The sequence below is a fragment of the Elephas maximus genome, chromosome 3, assembly GCF_024166365.1.
Source record: "Elephas maximus indicus isolate mEleMax1 chromosome 3, mEleMax1 primary haplotype, whole genome shotgun sequence".
NCBI lineage: Eukaryota > Metazoa > Chordata > Mammalia > Proboscidea > Elephantidae > Elephas > Elephas maximus.
In genome coordinates, this window is record NC_064821.1 from 118,676,810 (window position 1) to 118,704,603 (window position 27,794).

Here is a 27,794-nt window from a genome sequence, read left to right on the forward strand (position 1 = left end):
CCTACCAAACCTCAATCCCTTTTCCATGACAGACTACAAGTTTGAAACAAGCCAAAGCTAGAGAATTAAAGTTTGAAATTATGTCTATGACACTTGGTGGGAAACAGTAGACTCTCAAAATGCACATGACTTATGACCAAATTTAACCAGGACACTTTTATTACCCAACCAAAAGACCAGTTGCTGTCAAGTCGATTTCAACTCACAGTGACCCTATGTTGTTGTTGTTAGGTACCATTCAGTCGGTTCTGACTAATAGCGACCCTACATACAACAGAACGAAACATTGCTCAGTTGTGTGCCATCCCCACAATTGTTGTTAAGCTTAATCCTATTGTTTCAGCCATTGTATCAATCCATCTCACTGAGGGTTTTCCTCTTTTTTGCTGACCTTCTACTTTACCAAGAATGATATCCTTCTCCAGGGACTGATCCCTCCTGACAATATGTCCAAAGTATGTGAGACGTAGTCTTGCCATCCTTGCTTCTAAAGAACATTCTCGTTGGACTTCTTCTACGGCAGATATGTTAGTTCTTTTGACAGTCCATGGTATATTCAATATATTGAATATATGAGATTATATTCAATGTTACCCTATAGGACAGAGTAGAGCTGCACCACAGGATTTTCAAGGAGTGGCTGGTGGATTCGAACTGCCAATCTTTTGGTTAGTAGCTGTAGATCTGAACCACTGCACCACATTCCATGGATCTATCCTACATATCATCTAATATTTCTGCTCCCTATAGTAGGGGGGTATGGTTTAAGATAAAACTGTTTTGTGCTATACTCTATAGAGTTCCACTTTGTCTTGGTCATCTAGTGCTGCTATAACAGAAATACCACAAGTGGATGGCTTTAACAAAGAGCATTTATTCTCTCATAGTCTAGTAGGCTACAAGTCCAAATTCAGGGTGTCGGTTCCAGGGGAAGACTTTCTCTGTCAGCTCTGGAGGAAGGTCTGTGTCATCAGCCTTCCCTTGGCCTAGGGGATTCTCCAAGTAGGAACCTCAGGTCCAAAGGACACACTCTGCTCCCGGAACTGCTTTCTAAATGGTATGACCTCATACCCCCATGTCTCTCTGCTTGCTTCTCTCTTTATATCTCAAAAGAGATTGGCTTAAGGCACTATCTAATCTTGTGGATCTCTTCAATATAACAGCCACTAATTCATCTCATTATATCACAGTGATACGATTTACAACACATAAGGAAATCACATCAGATGACAAAATGGTAGACAATCATACAATACTAGGAATCGTGACCTAGCCAAGTTGATAGATACTTTTTTTGGTTGGGGGGCACAATTCAACACATGACACACTTCTTCAAAGCAAGCTTAATCATATACATATGAATCCACACTTACTGCATTTCTTCTTTTGGGGGCAACTTACCAGGGCACATATCCCTAAGAATGGGTATGATCCATCTAGTCCATTATGCTGCCTAACCTGCTTTAGGGCATGAAGACTCTTCCTTCTGCATGGTCACCAGGTGGACAGAGCTGCCTTAAACTTACTCCTGAGCTCCCTTAACAACTTTGTGTCATGGAATTAGTAATCTCTGGGTTATCTCATATCCCATTTAACCTCTTCCAGCCTTTCTAAATCTTTTTAAATTGTTTTATCACAGTTCCCTTTATCACATCTTCTTTGAAATAACTAGTATTGCTTTGTTTTTGTTTGCCTGACTGGGGCCTGACTGATCCACTCACTAACTCTGGGTTCCATATCATATGTGAATATATAAATATACATATAGGTATTGGAAAAAAAAATGAAGATTTTTACCAGCTTCTGCAGTCTGAAATTGATCAAACATGCAATCAGGATGCATTGATAATTATTGGTGATTGGAATGTGAAAGTTGGAAACGAAGAAGGATCAGTAGTTGGAAAATATGGCCTTGGTGATAGAAACAATGCCAGAGATCGAATGATAGAGTTTTGCAAGACCAACGACTTTTTCATTGCAAATACCTTCTTTCAACAACATAAATGGTGACTATACACGTGGACCTCACCAGATGGAATACACAGGAATCAAACTGACTACATCTGTGGAAAGAGATGATGGAAAAGCTCAATATCATCAGTCAGAAAAGACCAGGGGCCGACTGTGGAACAGACCCTCAATTGCCCCTATGCAAGTTCAAGCTGAAACTAAAGAAAATTAGAACAAGTCCATAAGACCCAAAGTATGACCTTCAATATATCCCACCTGAATTTAGAGACCGTCTCAAGAATGGATGTGACATGCTGAACACCAATGACTGAAGACCAGATGAGTTGTGGAATAACATCAAGGACATCACACATGAAGAAAGCAAGAGGTCATTAAAAGACAGGAAAGAAAGGAAAGATGAAAATGGATGTCAGAAGAAACTCTGTAACTTGCTTTTATTTCTTTTTAACTGTGCTTTAAGTGAAAGTTTACAATTCAAGTCAGCTTCTCATACAAAAAGTATACACACATTGTTATATGACCGTACTTCCTCATCCCTAATGTGACAGCACACTCCTCCTCTCCACCGTGTATTTCTCGTGTCCATTCAGCAAGCTCCTGTCCCCCTCTGCCCTATCATCTTGTCTCTGGACAGGAGCTGCCCACTGAGTTTCATGTGTCTACTTGACCTAAGAAGCACACTCCTCACCAGTATCATTTTATGCCTTATAGTCCAGTGTAATCTTTGTCTGAAGAGTTGGCTTCAGGAATGGTTTTAGTTTTGTGCTAACAGAGAGTCTGGGGGCCATGACCTCTGGGGTTCCTGCAGTCACGGTCAAACCACTAAGTCTGGTCTTTTTACTAGAAATTGAGTTCTGCACCACATTTTTCTCCTGCTCCATCAGGGACTCTCTGTTGTGTTCCCTGTCAGGGCAGCCATTGGCGGTAGCCAGGCATCATCTAGTTCTTCCTGTCTCAGGATGGTTTGTGGTTTCTGTGGCCCTTTCTGTCTCTTGGGCTTATATTTTCCTTGTGTTGTTGGTGTTCTTCATTCTTCTTTGCTCCAGGTGGGTTGGGACCAATTGATGCATCTTAGATGGCTGCTTGCTAGATTTTAAGAGCCCCTACGCCACTTATCAAAGTGGGATGCAGAACATTTTCTTAAAAAACTTAATTATACCAATTAACCTAGATGACTCCTGAAACTATGGTTCCCAGGCCGCTGCCCCTGCTACTCTGTTCCTTGAAGTGTTTGGTTGTATTCAGGAAGTTCTTAGCTTTTGGTTTAGTCCAGTTGTGCTGACTTCCCCTGTATTGTGTGTTGTCCTTCCCGTCACCTAAGATAATTCTTGTCTACTATCTAGTGAGTGAATACCTGTCTCCCTCCCTTGTAACCATCAAAGAATGTTTTCTTCTGTGTTTAACCCTTTTCTTGAGTCCTTATAATAGTGGTCTCATACAATATTTGTTCTTTTGCAACTAATCTCACTCGGTACAATGCCTTCCAGATTCATCCGTGTTATGAGATGTGAAGCTTGCTCTTGAACATTGAGCAGCTAAAGCGAAAGGAAGAAATGATGAAGTAAAAGAACTGAACAGAAGATTTCAAAGGGCGGCTCAAGAGGACAAAATACTATAACGATACGTGCGCAGAGCTGGAGATAGAAAACCAAAAGGGAAGACTATGCTCGGCATTTCTCAAGCTGAAAGAACTGAAGAAAAAATTCAAGTCTTGAGTTGCATTAGGGAAGGATTCGATGGGGAAAATATTAATCGATGCAGGAAGCATCAAAAGATGATGGAAGGAATACCTAGTCATTATACCAAAAAAAAAAAAAAAACTGGTTGATGTTCAACCATTTCAAGACGTAGCATATGATCAGGAACTGATGGTACTGAAGGAAGAAATCCAAGCTACACTGAAGGCACTGGCAAAAAACAAGGCTCCAGGAATTGATGGAATATCATCTGAGATTTTCAACAAACAGATGCAGTGCTGGAAGTGTTCACTCATCTAAGCCAAGAAATTTGGAAGAGAGATACCTGGCCAACTGACTGAAAGAGATGCATATTTATACCTATGCCCAAGAAAGGTGATCCAACCAAATTTGTAAATTATTGGCCAATATCATTAATATCACATGCAAGCAAAATTTTGCTGAAGATCATTCAAAAACAACTATAGCAGTATATTGACAGAAAACTGCCAGGAATTCAGGCTGGATTCAGAAGAGGACATGGAACCAGGGACGTCATTGCTGAATGATCTTGGCTGAAAGCAGAGAATACCAGAAGGATGTTTACCTGTGTTTTACTGACTATGCAAAGGCATTCGACTGTGTGGATCATAACAAATTATGGATAACATTGTGAAGAACGGGAATTCCAGAACACTTAATTGTTCTCATGAGAAACCTGTACATAGAGCAAGAGGCAGTTGTTTAAACAGAACAGGGGACAATGCATGGTTTAAAGTCAGGCAAGGTGTGTGTGTTAGGGTTGCATTCTTTTACCATACCTATTCAAACAGTATACTGAACAAATAATCCAAGAACTTCATGGACTACATGAAGAAGAGTGGGGAATTAGGTTTGGAGGAAGACTCCTTAATAACCTATGTTATGCAGATGACACAACCTTGCTTGCTGAAAGTGAAGAGGACTTGAAGCACTTACTGATGAAGATCAAAGACCACAGCCTTCAGTATGGCTTGCACCTCAACATAAGGAAAACAAAAATCCTCACACCTGGGCCAGTAAGTGACGTCATGATAAGCGGAGAAAAGGTTGAAGGAGTCAAGGATTTCATTTTACTTGGATCACAATCAATACCCATGGAAGCAGCAGTCAAGAAATCAAAAGATGCATTGCATTGGCAAGTCTGATGCAAAGGACCATTCTAAAGTGTCGAAAAGCAAAGATGGCACCTTGAATACAAAGGTGCGCCTCTCCTAAGCCATGGCTTTTTCATGCAAAAAAGCCATGCATGCAAAAGCAGGACAATGAATAAGGAAGACTGAAGAAGAATTGATGCCTTTGAATTGTGCTGGCAGCAAATACTGACTATACCATGGGCTGCCAAAAGAACGAACAAATCTGTCTTGGAAGAAGTGTAGCCAGAATGCTCCTTAGAAGCAAGGATGACTAGATTGCATCCTATATACTTTGGACACGATGTCAGGAAGAATCAGTCCCTGGAGAAGGACATCATGCTTAGTAAAGTCGAGGGTCAGTGAAAAAGAGGAAGATCATAAATGAGATAGATTGACACAGTGGCTACGACAATGCGCTCAAGCATAACAACAACTGGGAGCATGGCACAGGACCGGGCAGTGTTTCATTCTGTGGTACCAAGGGTCGCTATGAGTCAGAACTGACTCAATGGCACCTAACACAAAAACAGCATAGGTATTGGAGGATATAGTTGAAGTAAATATCTATGTCATATAACGTTGTCTTATACATTAGTCACAAATAATTTAAAAATGTGTTCAGAAAGAATATCAAAGTCCAATTTAACTCAATAAAAAAAGTAAAATAGAACATAAGACTTCCTGTATGAACTATAGTACAGCCTAAAACTAGCACAACCGTGTTTGCAGTGCCAAGAACCATACTATCTGAGATTTTTCAAATTATAGTCTCTCATCATGGTCTGAAATGGTCTGAATGACTTTGGAACAAAACTGTCATATATCGACTTACTGGGCAAAAGCATTTGGAACAGTACAGTGAAATTCACACTGTTCAGTGACCCATGTTGCATCAGTACTTGCAAGAACAATACAATACTCCTAGATATTGTAGTTGAACTTCCAAGATTGCTGTTCAAACATAAGCAACACAAAAACATATCAAAATAAATGTGATACACAAGGTCTCTTCATCTGGTCCAAGACAAAAGAACTAAAACAAATATGTAAAGGATAAAAGAAAAAATTAAGGGAAACACACCAGAAGTAAAATGCATATGAAATAAATCTCTATCATTGTGTGCTACGAATCCTTTCACACCAATCTACATGCAGATACCATCTCCACCACTGAAGCAGGGCAAAATATTTGATCTCTCTGAGTGTCATTTAATGTTCATGAAGCACTGGACACAGTGCTTGATAGATAATAACTATTCAATTTTTGTGGTCAATATTACTAAGACTTGATTACTGGTATATGGATGGACAAAGTGGGGAAATACCTACCAAATAATAAGCACTAATACTCTGTAAGTTCAAGAGTAAATGCAGTAAAACAAAGGTCTTATTTGAAAAACAAAAGAAAATTATAAGAAAACATTATTTTCTGAAAATAAAGGGGAGGTACTGTAAATTTTTTCAAGAATATTGGCTACCCTACAAAGCTATCTACTATTATTTGAATAAATGAAAAAAATTACATTACGTGTCTTAGTCATCTAGCACTGCTATAACAGAAATACCACAAATGGACGATTTTAACAAAGAGAAATTTATTTTCTCACGGTCTAGTAGGCTACAAGTCCAAATTCAGGGCATCAGCTCCAGAGGAAGCCTTTCCCTCTCTGTGGGTTCTGGAGGAAGGTCCTTGGCTTCAATCTTCTCCTGGACTAGGAGCTTGTCCACGCAAGAACCCTAGGTCCAAAGGATGTGCTCCATTCCAGGGACTTCCTTCTTGATGGTATGAGGTCCCCCACTCTCTGCTTGCTTCCTTTTCCTTTTATCTCTTGTAAAATAAAACACCCCAGGGAAACTCCTTGTATATTGGATTAGGAATGTGACTTTAGAAGGGGTGTCACAATCCTACCTTAATCCTCTTTAACATAATCTAATCTTGCCTCATTAACCACAGGCAAAGACTAGGGTTTGTAACACATGGGAAAATTACAATCACAAAATGGAGGATAACCACACAATACTGGGGATCATGGCCTAACCAAGTTGACACATATTTTGGGGGGACACAATTCAGTCCACAACACCATGCACATTGTTTTTGCAACCACATCCTAAATGCAGAGCTTGGTATATATCTAGATTTTATTCAAGTAGCCCATAGTATTAAGCATAGTTAAGCTGTATATGTGGCTACTAAAAATACTGCACTGACAAACTAGAAAAAGGTCATGAAATCATGAGATCACCCAAGGAAGAAATGTGAAAACTGATATGATTAATTGTCCTATGAGCAGACACTTGACACCTAGCAGACCCTTGGGGAGTGTCTACCTTGATTTGGTACTAGAGATTAATCAGTAGTAAAGCATAGCCTTGTTTGGTGGCAGAGGAAAAAGATCAGACATACGCTGGATTTTCACATTTTGATAAATGTCTTAAGAATAGAGTTCTTATCCACCTCAGGGTTTTCTTGTTTTCTACCAGAAAAAAACAAAACAAAGCAAACAGAGGAAACCACAGCATCGCTTCAGGACAATATACATCTAAAGAAATGTGTGTGATACTTAAGGACAGGAAATGATGGGGATGTAGCCTGTGTGGCCTCAAGGAGCATATTTCATGTAGTTATGGGGGTCTTTTTGTACCCTCTAACGTGAGAAATGGTGGTCAAGAACTAATATAATGTTTGTGTTTCCGTAATCCCTCATATTCACAGGGAAATGAAAGCTCTACCTTCTTAACACAATTAGGATTGCTGTCAGCATAACACAGCTGCGCTGGAATGCTGAAAATTGAAATATTCCATTCGTTTTGTAATTGGAGTGAGAGAGTTCTTCAAATCCTCTCTAGTGGTTTGGAAGTAGAGTATATTAATGACCCTCTGAATATGCATCCTGGTAGCAGGATTGTAAAGAATTATATGAGAATGCCTTTCAGTACCATATCAAAGTAATCTCTTGAAAACTAGAAATAAAACTGACCCTCATGTCTAACTGTCAGGCATCCATGTAGTGCACATTTCATGAGTTTTTCTTTTTGCAGCACCTGTGGCTTCTAAACCGGTTCCTTTCAGTTCAGAACCATGCTGAGAGTTTGCATTTCCACCCCCAGATATACTGAATCAGAATCTAGAGTTCCACAAAATCCCCAGGTGATTCTTATGTGTAATAGATTTTGAGAACCACTGCTTTACTAGTGGTTCTCAGATTGGTCCCTAATCAGCAGCATTAGCATCACCTGGAAACTTGTTAAAAATACAAATTCTTAGCAGGGGTCCAAAACAAAATGAATCAGTTTGAGGCCCTAGCAGCAACAGATCAAATACAATATCAAAAACAGAAGGTCCTGAAAGGAATAGAGTAAGAGATTAGAAATTTATGTAATTTTTGTGAACCTGTAGTTATGGATTGAAATGTGATCCCCAATAATACGTGTCATAAATCCTGGAACACTTATACACTGCTGGTGGGAATGTAAATGGTACAACCGCTTTGCAAATCAATTTGGTGCGCTTCCTCAAAAAGCTAGAAATAGAACTACCATACTATCCAGCAATACCACTCCTTATATCCTAGCTAAGTAAGAGCTGTCACATGAGCAGATAAATGCATACCCACGTTCATTGTAGCACTGTTTACAATAGCAAAAAGATGGACGCAACCAAGGTGCACATCAATGGATGAATGGATAAATAAATTATGGTATATTCACACAATGGAATACTATGCACCGATAAAGAACAATGATGAATCTGTGAAACATTTCATAACATGGAGGAACCTGGAAGGCATTATGCTGAGTGAAATTAGTCAGATGCAAAAGGACAAATTTTGTATGGGGCCACTATTATAAGAACTCAAGAAATAGCCTGAACAGAGAAGAAAATATTCTTTGATGGTTATGAGGCGGGGGGAGGGAGAGAAGGAGAGAGAGGGGGACTCACTAATTAAACAGTAGACAAGAACTAATTTAGGTGAAGGGATGGACAACACACAATATAGGAGAGGTCAGCACAACTGGACTATACCAAAAGCAAAGAAGTTTCCTGAATAAACCAAACGTTTTGAAGGCCAGTGTAGCAGGGGTGGGGGTTTGGGGACCATGGTTTCAGGGGACATCTACATCGATAGGCATAATAAAAACTATTAAGAAAACATTCTGCTTCCCATTTTGGAGAGTGGCATCTGGGGTCTTAAACACCAGCAAGCGGCCACCTAAGTTGCATCAATTGGTCTCAACCCACCTGGAGCAAATGAGAATGAAGAACACCAAAGACACAAGGTAAGTATGAGACCAAGAGTCAGAATGTGCCACATAAATCAAACACTACATCAGCCTGAGACCAGAAGAGCTAGATGGTGCACAGCTACAACTGATGACTGCCATGATAGGAAGCACAACAGAGAATCCCCGAAGGACCAGGAGAGCAGTGGGATGCAGACTCCAAATTCTAGAAAAAAGACCAGACTTAATGATCTGACTGAGACCAGAGGGATACTGGAAGTCATGGTCCCCAGGCCTTCTGTTAGCTCAAGGCAGGAACAATTCTGGAAGCCAACTTATCCAGACAAGGATTGGACTGGACTACAAGATAGAAAATGATACTGGTGAGGAGTGGGTTTCTTGAATCAAGTAGACACATGAGGCTATATGGGCAGCTCCTGCATGGAGGGGAGATGTGAAGGCCAAGGGGGACAGAAATTGGCTGAATGGATACAGAAACACAGGGTGGAGAGAAGGACTGTGCTATCTCATTGGGGGAGAGCAACTAGTGGTGTATAAAAAAAAAAAGTATAGCAAGGTGTATATAAGGTTTGGAAATCTTTGGCGTAATGGTTAAATGCTATAGCTGCTAACCAAAGGGTCAGCAGTTTGAATCTGCCAGGCGCTCCTTGGAAACTCTATGGGGCAGTTCTACTCTGTCCTATAGGGTCGCTATGAGTTGGAATCGACTCAACGGCACTGGGTGGGTTTTTTATAAGGTTTTGTATGAGAGACTGACTTGATATGTAAACTTTCACTTAAAGCACAATAAAAATTAAAAAAAAAAAATGTGAGGCGGAGCCAAGATAGCGGAATAGACAGACGCTTCCCTCGAGCCCTCTTTACAATGAAGACCTGAAAACACAAGTGAAAGTAATATATTTGGGACAAGCTGGGAGCCCTGAGCATCAAAGGCAAGCTTAGACAACGAACTGAGGGGCAGGGGGAGGAAAAGGCTGTTCAGAAGTGGAGAGGAGTTACCCGACCTGAATAGCGGGGAGCCCTCAGGCACCATTCCCGGAGGGGCGGCAGTGGCAGTGGCGGGCTGTGTACTAGCGTTCGGCTACAGTTTCCTCAGGGAGAAGTAGCCAGCCACACAGCACAGTCACACCTCCGGAACCTGAGGAGAACTGCACGCTCTCGGCAAAAGCTAAGTATTTGCGAATATTTTACCGTGCCCCCCCACCCCCAAGCTGGCTTCAGCGGCTGAATCCCTGGGCCTGAGATAGACCCTGGTGAGCACCTAGAGCCATCCTCCCAGCCTTGGGGAAGGAAAGAATTTGCAACTGGGGGGAAAAGATAATTTGCTAGCTCCATTAACCGGGGGAGCTCAGGACAGAAGCGGCTCCTCTCCAGGCATGAGCTGTTTGTAGACCTTGAGCACCTTTCCCTTCTGCATGGACCTGTGTGGGCCTCTTTCAGGAGAATAGGCCCTTGTTGGCAAACTCCAACCATTTCAGCTGTACGGTGGAGAGGTGGGTGTTTGGCATTTGACATTGCTTTACCTATTAAACAGGGTCTTCACCTACCCACATCAGGGACCCAAGAACTGTTAGGGACCCAAGGACTCAGTTCACCCAGCCACCCGCAACTGGGGTCCAAAGATAACTGGTACCTCCCGGTCCTTACAACCAAAAACTTTGGGTGCCCATGGTCTGTCTGCAGAACCCACACATCAGCACGCTCTAGGGAACATGGACATGCTTTTCTCAGAGACACTTGGGGGTCGGTTCTTAGACCCCTGCCTTGTTTAGAGCATGACTTCCTGCTGCAATCAGGTACCGGTATATACGCCAGTCACCCCTGCCCCTATAAGACTGTAGGACAGAGCCTGTACCATACACTTGATGATCAGCTACCTGGACTCCTAAGCTGCATTCATACAAGAAAAGGGAATGGACTCCTAGACTGACATACCTGATAACACCTCTAGCCAGCTGGGGACAGGACACCAGAGCTCCAAAGGCAAAAATAATCCAGCTTGCTCAGTCAAGCAACCCATAGGGGTATACCAAAATGAAACAAAGCAAGCAGCTATGACACAGTAAGCAACCGTAAACTAATACAATAACTTATGGATGGCTTGGAGACAACAGTCAATATCAAGTCACATAAATAAACAGACCAGGAGCACCTCAATAGGCTCTCAAAACAAAGAATCCAGGGATCTTCTAGATGAAACTGCATTCCTGGAATTACCAGAGGCAGAATTCAAAAGTTTAATATACAGAACCCTTCAAGACATCAGGAAGGAAATGAGACAATACACAGAACAAGACAAGGAACATACAGATAAAGCAATTGAAGAAATTAGAAGGATTATTCAGGAACATAATGAAATGTTTAATAAGCTGGAAAAATCCGTAGACAGACAATAATCAAAAATTCAGAAGATTAACAATAAAATTACAGAATTAGACAACTCAGCAGAAAGTCAGAGGAGCAGAACTGAGCAAGTAGAAGCTAGAATTTCTGAACTCGAAGATAAATCACTTGGTACTAATTTATTTGAAGAAAAATCAGATAAAAGAATTTTAAAAAATGAAGAAACCTTAAGAATCATGTGGGACTCTATCAAGAGAAATAACCTATAAGTGATTGGAGTACCAGAACGGGGGGTGGGGGGAGGGGAAACAGAAAATACAGAGAAAATTGATGAAGATTTATTGGCAGAAAACTTCCCTGATATCGTGAAAGATGAGAAGATACTATCCAAGATGCTGATCGAACTCCACATAAGGTAGACCTTAAAAGAAAGTGGCCAAGACATATAATCAAACTTGCCAAAACCAAAGATAAAGAGAGAATTATAAGAGCAGCAAGGGATAAATGAAAAGCCACCTACAAAGGAGAGCCAATAAGAATAAGCTCGGACTACTCGGCAGAAACCATGCAGGCAAGAAGGCAATGGGATGACATATTTAAAAAATTGAAGGAAAAAAAATTGCCTGCCAAGGATCATATATCCAGCAAAACTGTCTCTTAAATATGAAGGTGAAGTTAAGATATTTCCAGAAAACAGAAGTTTAGGGAATTTGTAAAAACCAAACCAAAAATACAAGAAATACTAAAGGGAGTTCTTTGGCTATAAAATCAATAATATCAGGTGTCAACCCAAGACTAGAACACTGGGCAGGGCAACCAGAAATCAACCCACAGGGAAATCCAAAAAAACAAAGCAAAATTAAAAAAAAAAAAGAAAGCCCAAAACAGGGTAACAGTGATGTTATTACATAAAAGAAGACAACATTAATAAAGAGGGACTAAGAAATGTAATCATACACCTTCCATATGGAGAGGAAGAAACAGCGATACAAAGAAATAAAAGTTAGTTTTGAATTTAGAAAAGTAGGGGTAAATAATAAGGTACCCACAAAGGAGATAAACTATCCTACTCATCAAAATAAAATACAAGGGAAAAATAGAGACTCAGCAGAAACAAAATCAACAACAACAAATATGAAGAATGGACAACATACAAAGGAAATCTACTCAGCACATAAAATAAAGTGGAAAAAAGAAACTGTCGACACACAAAAGAAGACATCAAAATGATAGCACTAAATTCATACCTATCCATAATTACCTTGAATATAAATGGACTAAATGCACCAATAAAGAGACAAAGAGTGGCAGAATGGATTAAAAAACAAGACCCATCTATATGCTGCCTACAAGAGACACACCTTAGACTTAGAAACGCAAACAAACTAAAACTCAAAGGATAGAAAAAAATATATCAAGCAAACAACAATCAGAAAAGAGCAGGAGTGGCCATATTAATTTCTGACAAAATAGACTTCAAAGTTAAATCTATCAGAAAGGATAAGGAAGAACACTATACAATGATTAAAGAGACAATACACCAAGAAGATATAACCATATTAAAAGTTATGCACCCAATGACAGGGCTGCAAGATACATAAAACAAACTCTATCAGCATTGAAAATTGAGATAGCTCCACAATAATAGTAGGAGACTTCAACACATCACTTTCGGTGAAGGACAGGACATCCAGAAGGAAGCTCAATAAAGACACGTAAGATCTAAATGCCACAGTGAACCAACTTGACCTTGTAGACATATACAGAACACTCCACCCAAAAGCATACCAAGTATACTTTCTTTTCTAGGAACATTCTCTAGAATAGACCCCATATTAGATCACGAAGCAAGCCTTAGCAGAATCCAAAACATTGAAATGTTACAAAGCACCTTCTCTGACCATAAGTCCATAAAAGTGGCAATCAATAACAGGAAAAGCAGGGAAAAGGAATCAAACACTTGGAAACTGAGCAATACACTGCTCAGAAAGGACTGGACTATAGAAGACATTAAGGATGGAATAAAGAAATTCAGAGAATCCAATGAGAATGAAAACACTTCCTATCAGAACCTTTGGGACACAGCAAAAGCGGTGCTCAGAGGCCAATTTATATCAATAAATGCACACATCCAAAAAGAAGATAGGGCCACAATCAAAGAATTACCGCTACAACTTGAGCAAATAGAAAGAGAGCAACAAAAGAAACCCACAGGCAACAGAAGAAAATAATAAAAATTAGAGCTGAACTAAATGAAATAGAAAACAGGAAAATAATTGAAAGAACCAACAAGACCAAAAGCTGGTTTTTTGAAAAAAATCAACAAAATTGATAAACCACTGGCCAAACTGACAAAAGAAAAAACAGGAGAGGAAGCAAATAACCCGAATAAGAAATGAGATGGGCAATATTACAACAGACCCAAATGAAATTAAAAGAACCATATCAGATTACTATGAAAAACTATACTCAAACAAATTTGAAAACCTAAAAGAAATGGAAGAATTCCTAGAAACACACTACCTACCTAAACTAACACAAACAGAGGTAGAACAACTAAATAGACCCATAACAAAAGAAGAGATTGAAAAGGTAATCAAAAAACTCCCCCCACAAAAAAAGCCCTGGTCAGGACGGCTTGACTGCAGTTCTACCAAACTTTCAGAGAAGAGTTAACACCACTACTACTAAAGGTATTTCAGGGTATAGAAAAGGATGTAATACTACCAAACTCATTCTATGAAGCCACCATATCCCTGATACCAAAACCAGGTAAAGACACCACAGGAAAAGAAAATTATATACCTATATCCCTCATGAATGTAGATGCAAAAATCCTCAATAAAATTCTAGGCAAGAGAATTCAACAACATATCAAAAAAATAATTCACCATGATGAAGTGGGTTTCATACCAAGTATGCAGGGATGGCTCAACATTAGAAAAACAATTAATGTAATCCACCACACAAATAAAACAAAAAAAAGAATCACATGATTTTATCAATTGATGCAGAAAAAGCATTTGACAAAGTTCAACACTCATTCATGATAAAAACTCTCAGCAAAATAGGGATAGAAGGAAAATCTCTCAACATAATAAAGGGCATCTATACAAAGGCATTTTTTTTTTTTTTTTATACAAAGGCAACAGCCAACATCACCCTAAATGGAGAGAGCCTGAACACATTCCCATTGAGATCGGGAACCAGATAAGGATGCCCTTTATCACCACTCTTATTCAACACTGTGCTGGAAGTCCTAGACAGAGCAATTAGGCTAGATAAAGAAATAAAGGGCATCCAGATTGGCAAGGAAGAAGTCAAAGTATCTCCATTTGCAGATGACCTGATCTTATACACAGAAAACCCTAAGGAATCCTCCACATAAATTACTGAAACTAATAGTAGGGTTCAGCAGAGTATTGGGATACAAGATAAACATACGAAAATCAGTTGGATTCCTCTACACCAACAAAAAAAACATCAAAGTGGAAGTTGCCAAATCAGTGCCATTTATAGTAGCCCCCAAGAAGATAAAATACTTAGGAATAAATCTTACCAGAGATGTAAAAGACTTATACAAAGAAAACTACAGTACAGTTGTGCAAGGAACCAAAAGAGACTTACATAAGTGGAAGAACATACCTTGCTCGTGGATGGGAAGATTTAACATTATAAAAATGTCTATTCTACTGAAAGCGATCTATACATTTATTGCAATGCCAATCAAAATCCCAAGGACATTCTTTAAGGAGATGGAGAAACAAATCACCAATTTCATATGGAAGGGAAAGAGGCCCCAGATAAATAAGGCATTACTGAAAAAGAAGAACAAAGTCTGAGGCCTTTACCAAATTTTAGAGCCTATTATACTGCCACAGTAGTCAAAACAGCCTGGTACTGGTACAACAACAGGTACATGGACCAATGGAACAGAATTGAGAATCCAGACATAAATCCATCCACATATGAACACTTGATATTTGACAAAGGCCCCAAAACAGTTAACTGGGGAAAAGACAGTCTTTTTAACAAATGGTGCTGGCATAACTGGATATCCATCTGCAAAAAAATGAAACAAGACCCATACCTCACTCCATGCACAAAAACTAACTCAAAATGGATCAAAGACCTAAATAGAAAATCTAAAACAATAAAGATCATGGAAGAAAAAATAGGGACAATGTTAGGAGCCCTAATACATGGCATAAACAGTATACAAAACATTATAAAGAATGAAGAAGAAAAACTAGATAACTGGGAGCTCCTAAAAATTAAACACCTATGCTCATCCAAAGACTTCACCAAAAGAGTAAAAAGACTACCTATAAAAAAACTGGGAAAAAGTTTTTAGCTATGACATTTCTGATCAGCTCCTGATCTCTAAAATCTACATGATACTGCAAAAAGACAGCCCAATTAAAAAATGGGCCAAAGATATGAATAGACACCTCACTAAAGAAGACATTCAGGTAGCTAACAGATATATGAGGAAATGTCTACGATCATTAGCCATTACAGAAATGCAAAACAAAACTACAATGAGATTTCATCTCACTCCAAAAAAAAAAAAAAAACACTCCAGCAAGGCGGCATTAATCCAAAAAACACAAAATAATAAATGTTGGAGAGGCTGTGGAGAGATTGGAACACTTCTACACTGCTGGTGGGAATGTCAAATGGTACAACAACTTTGGAAATCGATGAGGTGCTTCCTTAAAAAGCTAGAAATAGAACTACCATACGACCCAGCAATCCCAGTCCTCGGAATATATCCTAGAGAAATAAGAGCCTTTACACCAACAGATATATGCACACCCACGTTTATTGCAGCACTGTTTACAATAGAAGGTGCCCATCGACAAATGAATGGATAAATAAATTATGGTATATTCACACAATGGAATACTATGCATCGATAAAGAACAGTGAGGAATCTGTGAAACATTTCATAACATGGAGGAACCTGGAAGGCATTATGCTGAGTGAAATTAGTCAGTTGCAAAAGGATGAATATTGTATAAGACCACTATTATAAGAACTAGAGAAATAGTTTAAACTGAGAAGAAAATATTCTTTTGTGCTTATGAGAGGGGGGAGGGAGGGAGGGTGGGAGAGGGGCATTCACTGATTAGATAAAGTAGATAAGAACTACTTTAGGTGAAGGGAAAGACAACACACAATACAGGGGAGGTCAGCACAATTGGACTAAACCAAAAGCAAAGAAGTTTCCTGAAGAAACAATGTTTCAAAGGCCAGCATAGCAGGGGCAGGGGTCTGGGAACCATGGTTTCAGGGGACATCTAAGTCAATTGGCATAATAAAATCTGTTAAGAAAACATTCTGCATCCCACTTTGAAGAGCAGCGTCTGGGGACTTAAAAACGCAAGCAAGCAGCCATCTAAGACACATCAATTGGTCTCAACCCACCTGGATCAAAGGAGAATGAAGAACACCAAGGACTCAAGGTGATTACGAGCCTAAGAGACAGAAAGGGCCACATGAACCAGCGACTACATCATCCTGAGACCAGAAGAACTAGATGGTGCCCGGCTACAACCGATGACACCCCTGACAGCGAACACAACAGAGAACCCCTGAGGGAGCAGGAGAGCAGTGTGATTCAGACCCAAAATTCTCATAAGACCAGACTTAATGGTCTGACTGAGACTAGAAGGACCCCGGTTGTCATGGCCCCCAGACCTTCTGTTGGCCCAGGACAGGAACCATTCCCGAAGCCAACTCTTCAAATATGGATTGGACTGGACAATGGGTTGGAGAGGGATGCTGGTGAGGAGTGAGCTTCTTGGATCAGGTGGACACTTGAGACTATGTTGGCATCTCCTGCCTGGAGGGGAGATGAGAGGGTAGAGGGAGTTAGAAGATGACGAAATGGACACAAAAAGAGAGAGTGGAGGGAGAGAGTGTGCTGTTTAGGGGGAGAGTAATTGGGAGTGTATAGGAAGGTGTACATGGGTTTTTGTGTGAGAGACTGACTTGACTTGTAAACTTCCACTTAAAGCACAATAAAAAATTATTTTTTAAAAAAGTGTCATAAATCCTAGTCTCTATGCCAGTAGTTACAATCCCATTGTAAATGGGTTATCTTTGTTATGTTAATGAGACAGGATTAGTATAAGGTGTGTCTTAAATCACTTGATTTTGAGATATAAAAGAAATTAAACAAGCAAGAAGTAGAGATAGGGAAGGGAGATGCCAAGCTACATGAAGATCACCCAGGAGCAGAAGATCAGAAAAGACAAGGGCGTTCCTCCACAGCCCACAGAGAGAGAAAGCCTTCACCTAGAGATGTCCCCTGAATTTGGACGTGTAGCCTCCTAAACTTTGAGAAAACAAATTTCTGTTTGTTAAAGCCATCCATATGTGGTATTTCTGTTATAGCAGCACTAGATAACTAAGACACCTATCTACAAAGGTTTTAGAAGAATGTCTTAAAATCATTCAACCACAAATTTCATTCCCACATATATATCTACCAACTTAATCATAAGAATATAAATGTCCTAAAATTTAGTAATAATTGAGCAAAAGGTAAATTTTGAGAAATCGACTATTAAAACACTTGGAAGGTGAATTTGATGCTTATAGGATGATATGATGAAAATTAAACATTCTCAAAATGTATCAAGAGGAATAAAGCCAAGAGAACAAAGAAAAAAATTGAGGAAAATAAGTACCAAAGCGTGTAATTTTTAGAGATTTTCTTTAGGAATAATATACAAGGAACAACAAATTGATCAGAATAAGGGATGATTCGACAGAATGACAGCAAGTTTAGGGCGCTGCAATTCTACACAATGAAAAATGAATTATGGGTTCCAGATTATAGACCAATAAATAGCCTGAAACATAGGCATCTATTTTAGAAAAGATTAAAGCAGGTAAATGACTCAATTTAGTTAGCAGTAAATGAAGTAATCTTTAGTTGTTTATAACTTTTGACCATTAAAAGAAAAAAAAAATCAAAGAAGAATAAAAGCCAATGATAAAGGAAAGCACTTTTATAGATCTTTTACAGAGTTCTATATGAAGTATGCTTTATTTCACCAAAATATAGTTCAAATACACAAGTAAGATGTTAGAGAAAGAAAATATTAATTCCAAATAAGGAAATCTGCCAGAAAGAAACTCAATGTATGCAAAACAAATCCAAATAAAATGGTCAGAAGGTCTACGGCAAGAAACAAACAAAAAATATTGGAGGGAAAAACATTGGAACGCTATATTGCAAACTAGCAGCGGTGTAGTCTGTGTAGACTACAAACGTTTGTCCCTTTCTAGTATCTAGGATTTTTCCGTAGGCAGAATGGTACACAGACTGTAAGAAAAGATTAACCACCACCCCACACTTGCTATCAAAAAAGCGCAGATTATTTTAAATTGAGCATTCTTGTCTTCCAGGCCTCTGTCCAAGTTCATTTTAAAGATTAGTTTTTGCTATTTTTTTTTTCTCCATACCAGCAATCTGCTCCTAGCCTTTTAAATATCTACTCATCCATTTCAGCAAGCATTTCAAGCATACAGAGAAATGATAAGATTTAATGTTAATAAGAAATCCACGGTTTAATCCCTAGAAAACAACTTCAGTATTTATCTCTGAGTATCTCTCGTCACCCAGTATGTCAGTAAATGAAAAAACAAAGTGGAAATAGAGCTCAAATCTATGGAAAGGTCATTCTATTCTAATGAGTAATTATGTTAGACGACCACATTTCCTAAAAATGTACTTGATGCCTGATTTTTAAATAACAGAAATTAATCAATAATTAAATAAATATGCACATCTTGATATAAAATAATTAAATAATACCACACATTTCATCCAGGTACTGGTAAATATGAATTCCATAAATTATCAGCAATCTACTAAAACTCAAAAAAGCTTTAGTCTTTCATAATAATATTCTGAAATAGATTTCCTAATTATTAAATGTTAGTTTGATCAGTACTTATTTCAAATTCATAAAGAGTATTTGCATTTTAAGCAATGCATTTAACTCTTATGCAACAAAGACACAGCGAATCTAGCAACCAAATTTTCCAGCTTGAGAAATTTATATTTATTTAAAAAACTTATTATTAATACCCTAATAAGCACTATAACAGATCTGTCTCGGAAAAGGTACAACCAGAATGCTCCTTAAGAGGCAAGGATGGCGAGACTGGGTCTTATATACTTCAGACTTGTTGTCAGGAGGGATCAATCCCTGGAGAAGGATATCATGCTTGGCAGAGTACAGGGTCAGCGGAAAAAAAGGAAGACCCTAAAAGAGATGGATTGATACAGTGGCTGCAACAATGGGCTCAAGCATAGCAAAGATTGTGAAGATGGTGCAGGACCGGGCAGTGTTTCGTTCTGTTGTACACCGGGTCACTATGAGTTGGAACTGACTAGACAGCACCTAACAACAATAAGCACTATAGGGTCGCTACGAGTCAGAATTGACTTGACGGCAACTTTGTTTTTTTTAATAAGCACTGGCTCATTAATTAACACTATACTGTTGATTGTTATTATAAATTGGTGGCCATTAGTGGACTATGTAGCCTACTGGAATACTTCTTCCGTCAGGAAGATGAAATATTCTGTGTATAAAAAAAGAATATAACATCAAGCATGCAAACGCTTTTTCTTTGCACAGAGAGAAAATATAATCTGCTCAGCTAGGCACTCAAGGCCCTACAAAATCTAGCCTTATGTATAACATGTGACTCAGCCAAAATAGACCAACTACTTAGTACTCCTTTGCCTCACTTTTACTTCTCTGGTTGCTTTTGTTCATCTGCAATGCCCTTTCCCATCTCCCTCTCACTTCTGTGTTCAAAATCTAGCCATCTTGTTTTTCCAATCACACTCAATTTTTTTTTTTTTTATTGAAGCTTTTCCTTATTATTCCCTGCCAGAAATGATATGGCCATCACTGACTTTCCATAAAACTTTGTTAAGATTTATAATACAGAATGTTAGAGTTGGAAGAGCTGGAAGCAGCTTTAGAGTTCATTTCACCCATGACTTTTTTTTTTTGGACATCAGAAAATTAAGGTCTCTATTTAATGAATTGCTTTAAGAACAGTCATTACAGGTGAACTAAGACTGGATCCTTTCTACTTGCTTGCTTTTCCTGCATTATGAATAAGTCTGCCTATTCATCACCGCTTTAAATGGATAAGCTACTTCAAGTCCCATATTTTCTTGATACGTATTTACAGAGTAACTTTTGCAAAGTGGGTCACCATTAAATAGTTGATGATTGGGGTGGGGTAGGGACAGGCAGGAAAACGCTTTGATTCTACTAGTTAGTAAGCAGTAAAAATTCTCTAGGGATGTGGCAGGGAATAATATTAATTTTCAGATGCTTTTCTAGTATTTTCTCCAAATAGTGGCTAATTCCATGTGATCTTTGAAATGAACACACCAACCGAATATAAGTTCTTTTCTGCCTTTACCATATTCTTGGGTCATTCTGAAAAATTAAATCAAACAATTGAACAACATTAAAGAAACAAAAATGTACATTCAAAAATAGGGATTCTCAAAGTATGATCTCTATGCCACCTGCGTTAAAATCACATGGACTGGTTTTCTGCCATAATGATGGAACCAGATAAGTAACCAGACTATAAACAAAAGAATTACAAATCATATGTTTTATTAAGGGAATATATAGGGTGATGAAATAGAAATTAATAGGGGATCCACTTTAGATTTAAAAAAAAATGTTGTCGAGTCAATTCCAATTAATAATGACCCCATGTGTTCCAGAACAGAGCTGCGTTCCATAGGGGTTTCAATGGCTGTGATCTTCCAAAACCAGATTGCTGGCCATTTCTTCTGGGGTGCCTCTGGATGGACTCGAACCGCCAAACTTTTGGTTAATAGTGGAGCACTTAACCACTGCACTACCTAGGGACTCCTCCACTTTAGATAAAATATTATTAAAAATTTCTCTAAGAAGTGACATTTGAACTGAAAATGGAAGATGAAGTGAATTAGCCTCAAGAAGAACACAAGGAAGTTTATTCCAAGCACACACACAAAAAAAGCTCATTGCCATGGAGTTGATTCCAACTCATAGTGACCCTATAGCACAGAATAGAACTGCCCCATACGGTTTCCAAGGAGTGGCTGTTGGATTCAAACTGCAGACCTTTAAGTTAGCAGTTAAGCTCTTAATCACTATGTCACCAGGACTCCATTCCAAGCAGAAAGAAGAGTAATTGCAAAAATATTTTTAAATGACCACAGGTGGCAGCATGACTAATTGATCAGAACCTTAGCATTACCATGATTTAAATGTAAAAACCAATTAACCATAAATTACGCAGTTGATATGAAATTGTAGATGCAGAGCACCACATCACAGAGTGTTTGGCTCAAGCTCATTGTTCTGCTTACCACTGTCAATGTGCACATCCCCAACAGCACACCCTTACCCAGTGAGTAGGCTAATTGTGGACATGTAAATGTCCTCTACCAAAAGGTGAATTTTTGTGAGTAAGCCCCCCATCTCTTGCACACATTTGTATCCCAATTTCTGGCATATTAGGGGCCATTAATAAAAGCTAAATTGTTATTTGATTATATGTCACCTTACTTCACAAATAAGGCTAAACTCTAAAATGCTTGAACCTTTCCTTTTAGCAATTTTGAAAGGCTGAAGCAATGTATTTCTACCTCTCACTGATGTGGAGACCCATTGCCATCAAGTCAATTCACAGTGACACAGTAGAACCACCCCATAGGGTTTCCAAGGAGCAGCTGGTGGATTCAAACTGCTGACCTTCTGGTTAGCAGCCAAGCTCTTAACCATTATGCCACCAGGGCTCCAATGTGAAGAAAAGTACTTTGTATTTTTGTTACTACACCTAGTAGAACGATTGTTGGTGTTTCCTATATAGTTAAAGTATTTTTGCATTGTTATGTAGAAAAATGGATGTTAAAATAGGGTAAAAATGAATTTGAATTCCTTTCTATTTGATCACTGCTTTTCTAAAGAAATTATTATATTTCCATTCGAAAAAGAAAAGTGAAAAAAGTTTTAAAAGGTCATAATTTTTTTTTAATTAATAGACATAATATATAAAATCAAATTTGATTTAAAATGTTAGAATTATTTTAGGAAAGTGAATTAAAAGCTTTAATAAATTAAAGACTTGTAAATGAATTAATGTACATAATGTACTCACTGATATCAAAAGACTATTTCTACAATAAAAATAAATAACAAGCTACATTTAAGTTAATTTTAACCACAAATTGGGAGAAACGATTGCCATAAGATATGTGCTCTGCACAATTTCAAATAAATGGATGAATAATTATTTGGGGGCTGACTGTGCAAATTCCAAAGAATGTATGTTGCTGGACATACATTAATTGGTTTTTATACTTAAATCATGGAAATGTTAAGGTTCTATTAGTTGACTTATTTAAATATCTTAAAGAACTGAATTGCTTTCTAAAATGTTTTTCCCACTTCAATCCTAACTTACTTGAGAAAAAAAATCATTTATTTATTCCTATACATGTGTGACTATTGTAGATATTATACTTATGTGATGACAACAATTGTATATTATTGGATCTGGCAACCAACTTCCAAAATGGTCCTCAGTAATCGTTGTCTGCTGGCATTCATGCCCTTGTGTGGTTGAATAAGTCTGTCTGTGTTAACAATGGAATACTGGGGAAATAACTATAAGTGACTTCCAAGGCTAGGTCATGAAAGACATTGTTGACGTTCTTGTGCTCTCTTGAATTGCTCCTTCTAGGGGAAGCCAGTGTCATAAGTACCCTCCAGTAGCTGTATGACTAGACCCACAGACAGAGGATCTGAGGTCTCCTTCCAAGAACCATCACCAATTTGCCATCTTGGCTGGAATCAAATCCTTCAGCCCAATCCATCTTTCAGATTTGACCTCAAGTAACTGTAACCCATGATTTTCTAAACTTGTTAAGAGTAAAACAATATATTTTCCTCATTTGACATAACACTATATTTCCTAGTTAAAAGAACGAAATAGAAGAAATGCACCTTTTTTTTGGCACTTGGATCAAACGCCTCAAAATCTATGCATTGACCCTAGAGTCTGAGACACTGCAATTCTAAGCTAAGCTTCCACTCCACCAAACTTCTCACTATCCTTCAAACTTCACATGCACTTTTTACCTGTTGGCTTTGCATATAATGTCCTCTAGGCATTGTAAGTCCAACTTTCTCTACACTGCTGCCCATTCACCAGTAAATTTCATAGAATATATAATAAGTATTTAATATACATCAGGATTATGCTAACAGGAAATATAAGGCCAACTTCTGATGAAGCATTTTCCTTTTGCTCATTATAAAAAATGCAATACATCAGTATTATTGTCATGAAAAGACAACTTGATTTGAAAAGAATGCAATTGTGCCAAAACCTAGATTTTTCCAGTATAAAAATAAAAATATTTATTTTAAATATCACATTATCAGGCAAAAGAAGAAACACCTCCTTTGGGGTAATCTTGGTGATGTTATGAACCTTGGAAATAATCCAGCTCATTTATGTTTTGGAAAAGAATAAAATATCAGTGATTTTTGTTGTTAGCATGTCTAATATTATATATTCATTGATGGCATTGAAGATTTCCTATTTTCTGGGCCCCCTTTGGAAAGTACAAGGGCCACTGACATCCTCAAAAGTGTGAAAAGTTTCTTTGCCAAGGAAAACTTTGCATGACAGAGAAGCCTTGGTAGTGCAGAGCACAGACTGAGCACCTGCGAGGCTTGGCAATATCCATGGCTTTGCTGCCTTGGCAAAGGAAGGAACCCCCACACAAGATTGTGACTCACTGCTTTCTAAATTGGCATACACTGGCGATAAAAACACACTGCCAGCAATCCTGAGAGAATTTTTGTCTACTGTCCTAAGAATTCTCAACTTTACAGAGTCAGGGCCTGAATCACTGCCTTTTTAAGAAATGTGTCAAGGAATGGAAGGAGAATATAAAGCTTGTTCCTACTACACAGAAGTTTGCCAGTTTTCCAGAGTACAAATTCTAAATTCCTTGATTGAACTTTGAGTAGAAAGTTTAAGAGAAAGAAAGCTCATCCTCAGAATAGCCTGATAGGGTTTCTGTCGGTGGCTTGACTTATTTGGAGGGTATTTCCGGTCATAAGAACGAAAAAAAAATTTTATACATGTCCCTGAGGCACCATTTTTGATAGTTTTGATAGTGATGATGAACTATAACATATTTCGGGCAAGTTGCTACTTGGAGAGAGAAGAGTGGATGTGAACAACTATGCAAACTTCCAGTGATAGAGAAGGTACTTCTTCAGGTGTAAGCTGAAAGTGACAGAGCTTTGCTAACTGCTAAAAATGTCATCAGGCACCTGGAATTACAACAAAACTCTTGATTATTACTTCTGCTGATATGGCTTTAAATTAAGAATGTATGGATATTAAAACAGATCTGGCCAATTCTGATCCCATTGACATGCTAACATAAATTCAAATGAATAATCTGGAAGCATTGTGCTGTTCTAGAAATCAGCTCCTGCAGTTTAAAATTGATCAAACATGCAATCAAGATGCATTAATGATTACTGGTGATCGGAATGCAAAAGTTGAAAACAAAGAAGGAGGATTAGTAGTTGGAAACTATGGCCTTGGTGCAAGGACACCAGAGATTGTATGAGAGAATTTTGCAAGACCCATGATCTATTCAGTGGAAACACCTTTTTTCAATAACAAAAAGAGCAACTAGATACATGGACCTCCCTAGACAGAATACACAGGAATCAAATTTATTAACATCTATGAAAATAATGATGGAGAAGCTCAAAATCATCAGTCAGAACAAGGCCAGGGGCAGATTGTGGAACAGACCATCAATTACTCATAAGCTAGTTCAAGCTGAAGCTAAAGTAAATTAGAACAAGTCAACTAGGGACAAAGTATGACCTTGAGGACACCCCACCTGAATTTACAGACCAACTTGAGTATATTTGACACATTGAACACTAATGACCAAACACCAAGCATGTTGTGGGATGACATCAAAGACGTCATACATAAAGAATGCAAAAGGTTATTAAAAAGACAGAAAGGAACAGACCAAAACAGAAGAGACTCTGAAACTTGCTGTTGAATGTAGAATTGCTTAAGCAAAAAAGGATGAAATCATGAAGCAAAAGAAGAGAACAGAAGATTTCAAAGAACAACTTGAAGACAAAGTAAAGTATTATAATGAAATGAGCAAAGTTCTTGAGTTAGAAAACCAAAAAGGAAGAACTTGCTTTGCATTTCTCAAGCTGAAAGAACTGGAAAAAAAAAAAAAAAATCAAGCCTCGAGGTGCAATATTGAAGAATTTTATGGGCATAATATTAGCTGATGCTGGAAGCATCAAAAGAAGATAGAAGGAATTCACAGAGTTATTTTACCAAAAAGAACTGGTCAACCTTCAACCATTTCTGGAGGTCGGATATGATCAATAACCAATGGTATTGTAGAAAGAAGTGCAAGCTGCACTGAAGGTATTGGCAAAAAACAAGGCTCTAGGAATTGATGGAATACCAGTTGAGATGTTTTAACAAAGGGATGCAACCCTGGAAGCACTCACTCATCTACAACAAGAAATTTGTAAGGCAACTACCTGACCAACCGATTGGAAGAGATCCATATTTGTGCCCATTCTAAAGAAAAGTGATCCAATAGAATACAGAAACTATCGAACAATATTATTAATATAGCATGGAAGTAAAATTTTACTGAAGATAATTCAAAAACAGTTGCTGTAGTACATCTACAGGGAACTGCCAGAAATTCAAGCCAGGTTCAGAAGAGGTTGCATAATGAGGGACATCATTCTTGATGTCACATGGATCCTGGCTGAAAGCAGTGAATATCAGAAGGATGCTTACCTGTGTTTTATTGACTATGAAAAGGCATTCGACTATGTGGATCATGACAAATTATAGATAACATTGTGAAGAATGGGAATTCCATGCTCATGAGGAACCTGTACATAGACAAAGAGGCAGTTCATTCTAACAGAATAAAGGGAAACTCTGCGGTTTAAAATCAGGAAAGGTGTGTATCAAGGTTTTGTCCTTTCACCATAGTTATTCAATCTGTGCAAATAATCTGAGAAGTTGGACTATATGAGGAAGAATGTGGCATCAGGATCGGAGGAAGACACTTTAACAACCTGTGATATGTAGATGACACAACCTTGCTTGCAAGCCCTTCCTGATGAAGATCAAAGACTACAGCCTTCAATATGGATTAAACTTCAATATAAAGAAAACAAAAATCCTCACAACTGGACCAATAAACAACATCATGATAAAAAGAGAAAAGATCGAATTTGTGAAAGACTTCATTTTACTTGGATCCATGACCAATGTCCTTGGAATCAGCAGTCAAGAAATCAAATGATGTATTCCATTAGGCAAATCTGTTGCAGAAAATCTTTTTAAAGTATTAAAAAGCAAAGATGTCACTTTGAGGACTAAGGCACCCTGAATCAAGCCATGATATTTTCAATCACCTCATATGCATGCAAAAGCCAGACAATGAATAAGGAGGGCTGAAAAAGAATTGATCCCTTTGAATTAGGGTGTTGGTGAAGAATATTGAGTATATCATGGATTGCCAGAAGAATGAACAAATCTGCTTGGAAGGAGTACAGTCAGAATGTTCCTTAAACATGAGAATGATGAGACTTCCTTTTAAGCACTTCAGACATGTTATCAGGAGGGACCAGTCCCTGGAGAAGAACATCATGCTTGGTAAAGTAGAGGGTCAGCAAAAAAAGAGGAAGACCCTCAATGAGATGGATTGACACAGTGGCTGCAACAATGAGCTCAAGCATAACAATGATTGTGAGTATGGCACAGAACCTGGCAATGTTTTGTTCTGTTGAACACAGAGTCACTATGAGCCAGAACTGACTCCATGGCACTTAAGAACAATGACAACAACAATGAAATCAGCTTACCTTTCATGAACGAAGCTGATTACAAGAATCTAATTCCTTTTTCTATCACCATCAAGGTTCACAATTCTTATCAAAGGGAGGACAACTACAATTAATGCCAAAGATGATGTGTACATAACCATGTTTCCAAAAGCCACCAAAAGCACGATTTCAAATTTGTATTCAAGCAGCTGCCTGATCAAGTAATTATTTTGAACAGAGTTAAAAATTTACTTCTAATTTGTACAAATTTGATTTCTCACTCTTTTTTTTTTAATTGGACCATTAAATTTTGCTTAAAAATAGTGAAACTTTTTGTGAATAGTTTAACTTAGTATGTGAACATGCTATACACTAATGAATTACATAGATTTTTCTGAAAAATTTTGCCTTTA

The 27,794-nt window shown here is 38.2% G+C and overlaps 1 protein-coding gene across 1 annotated transcript in view; it reads right to left on the reverse strand.

Moving 5' to 3' along the window:
- The window catches only part of NEGR1 (neuronal growth regulator 1), a 1,075,199-nt gene that overhangs the window by 771,426 nt on the left and 275,979 nt on the right, over nucleotides 1-27,794 (reverse strand). The window lies entirely within an intron of this gene.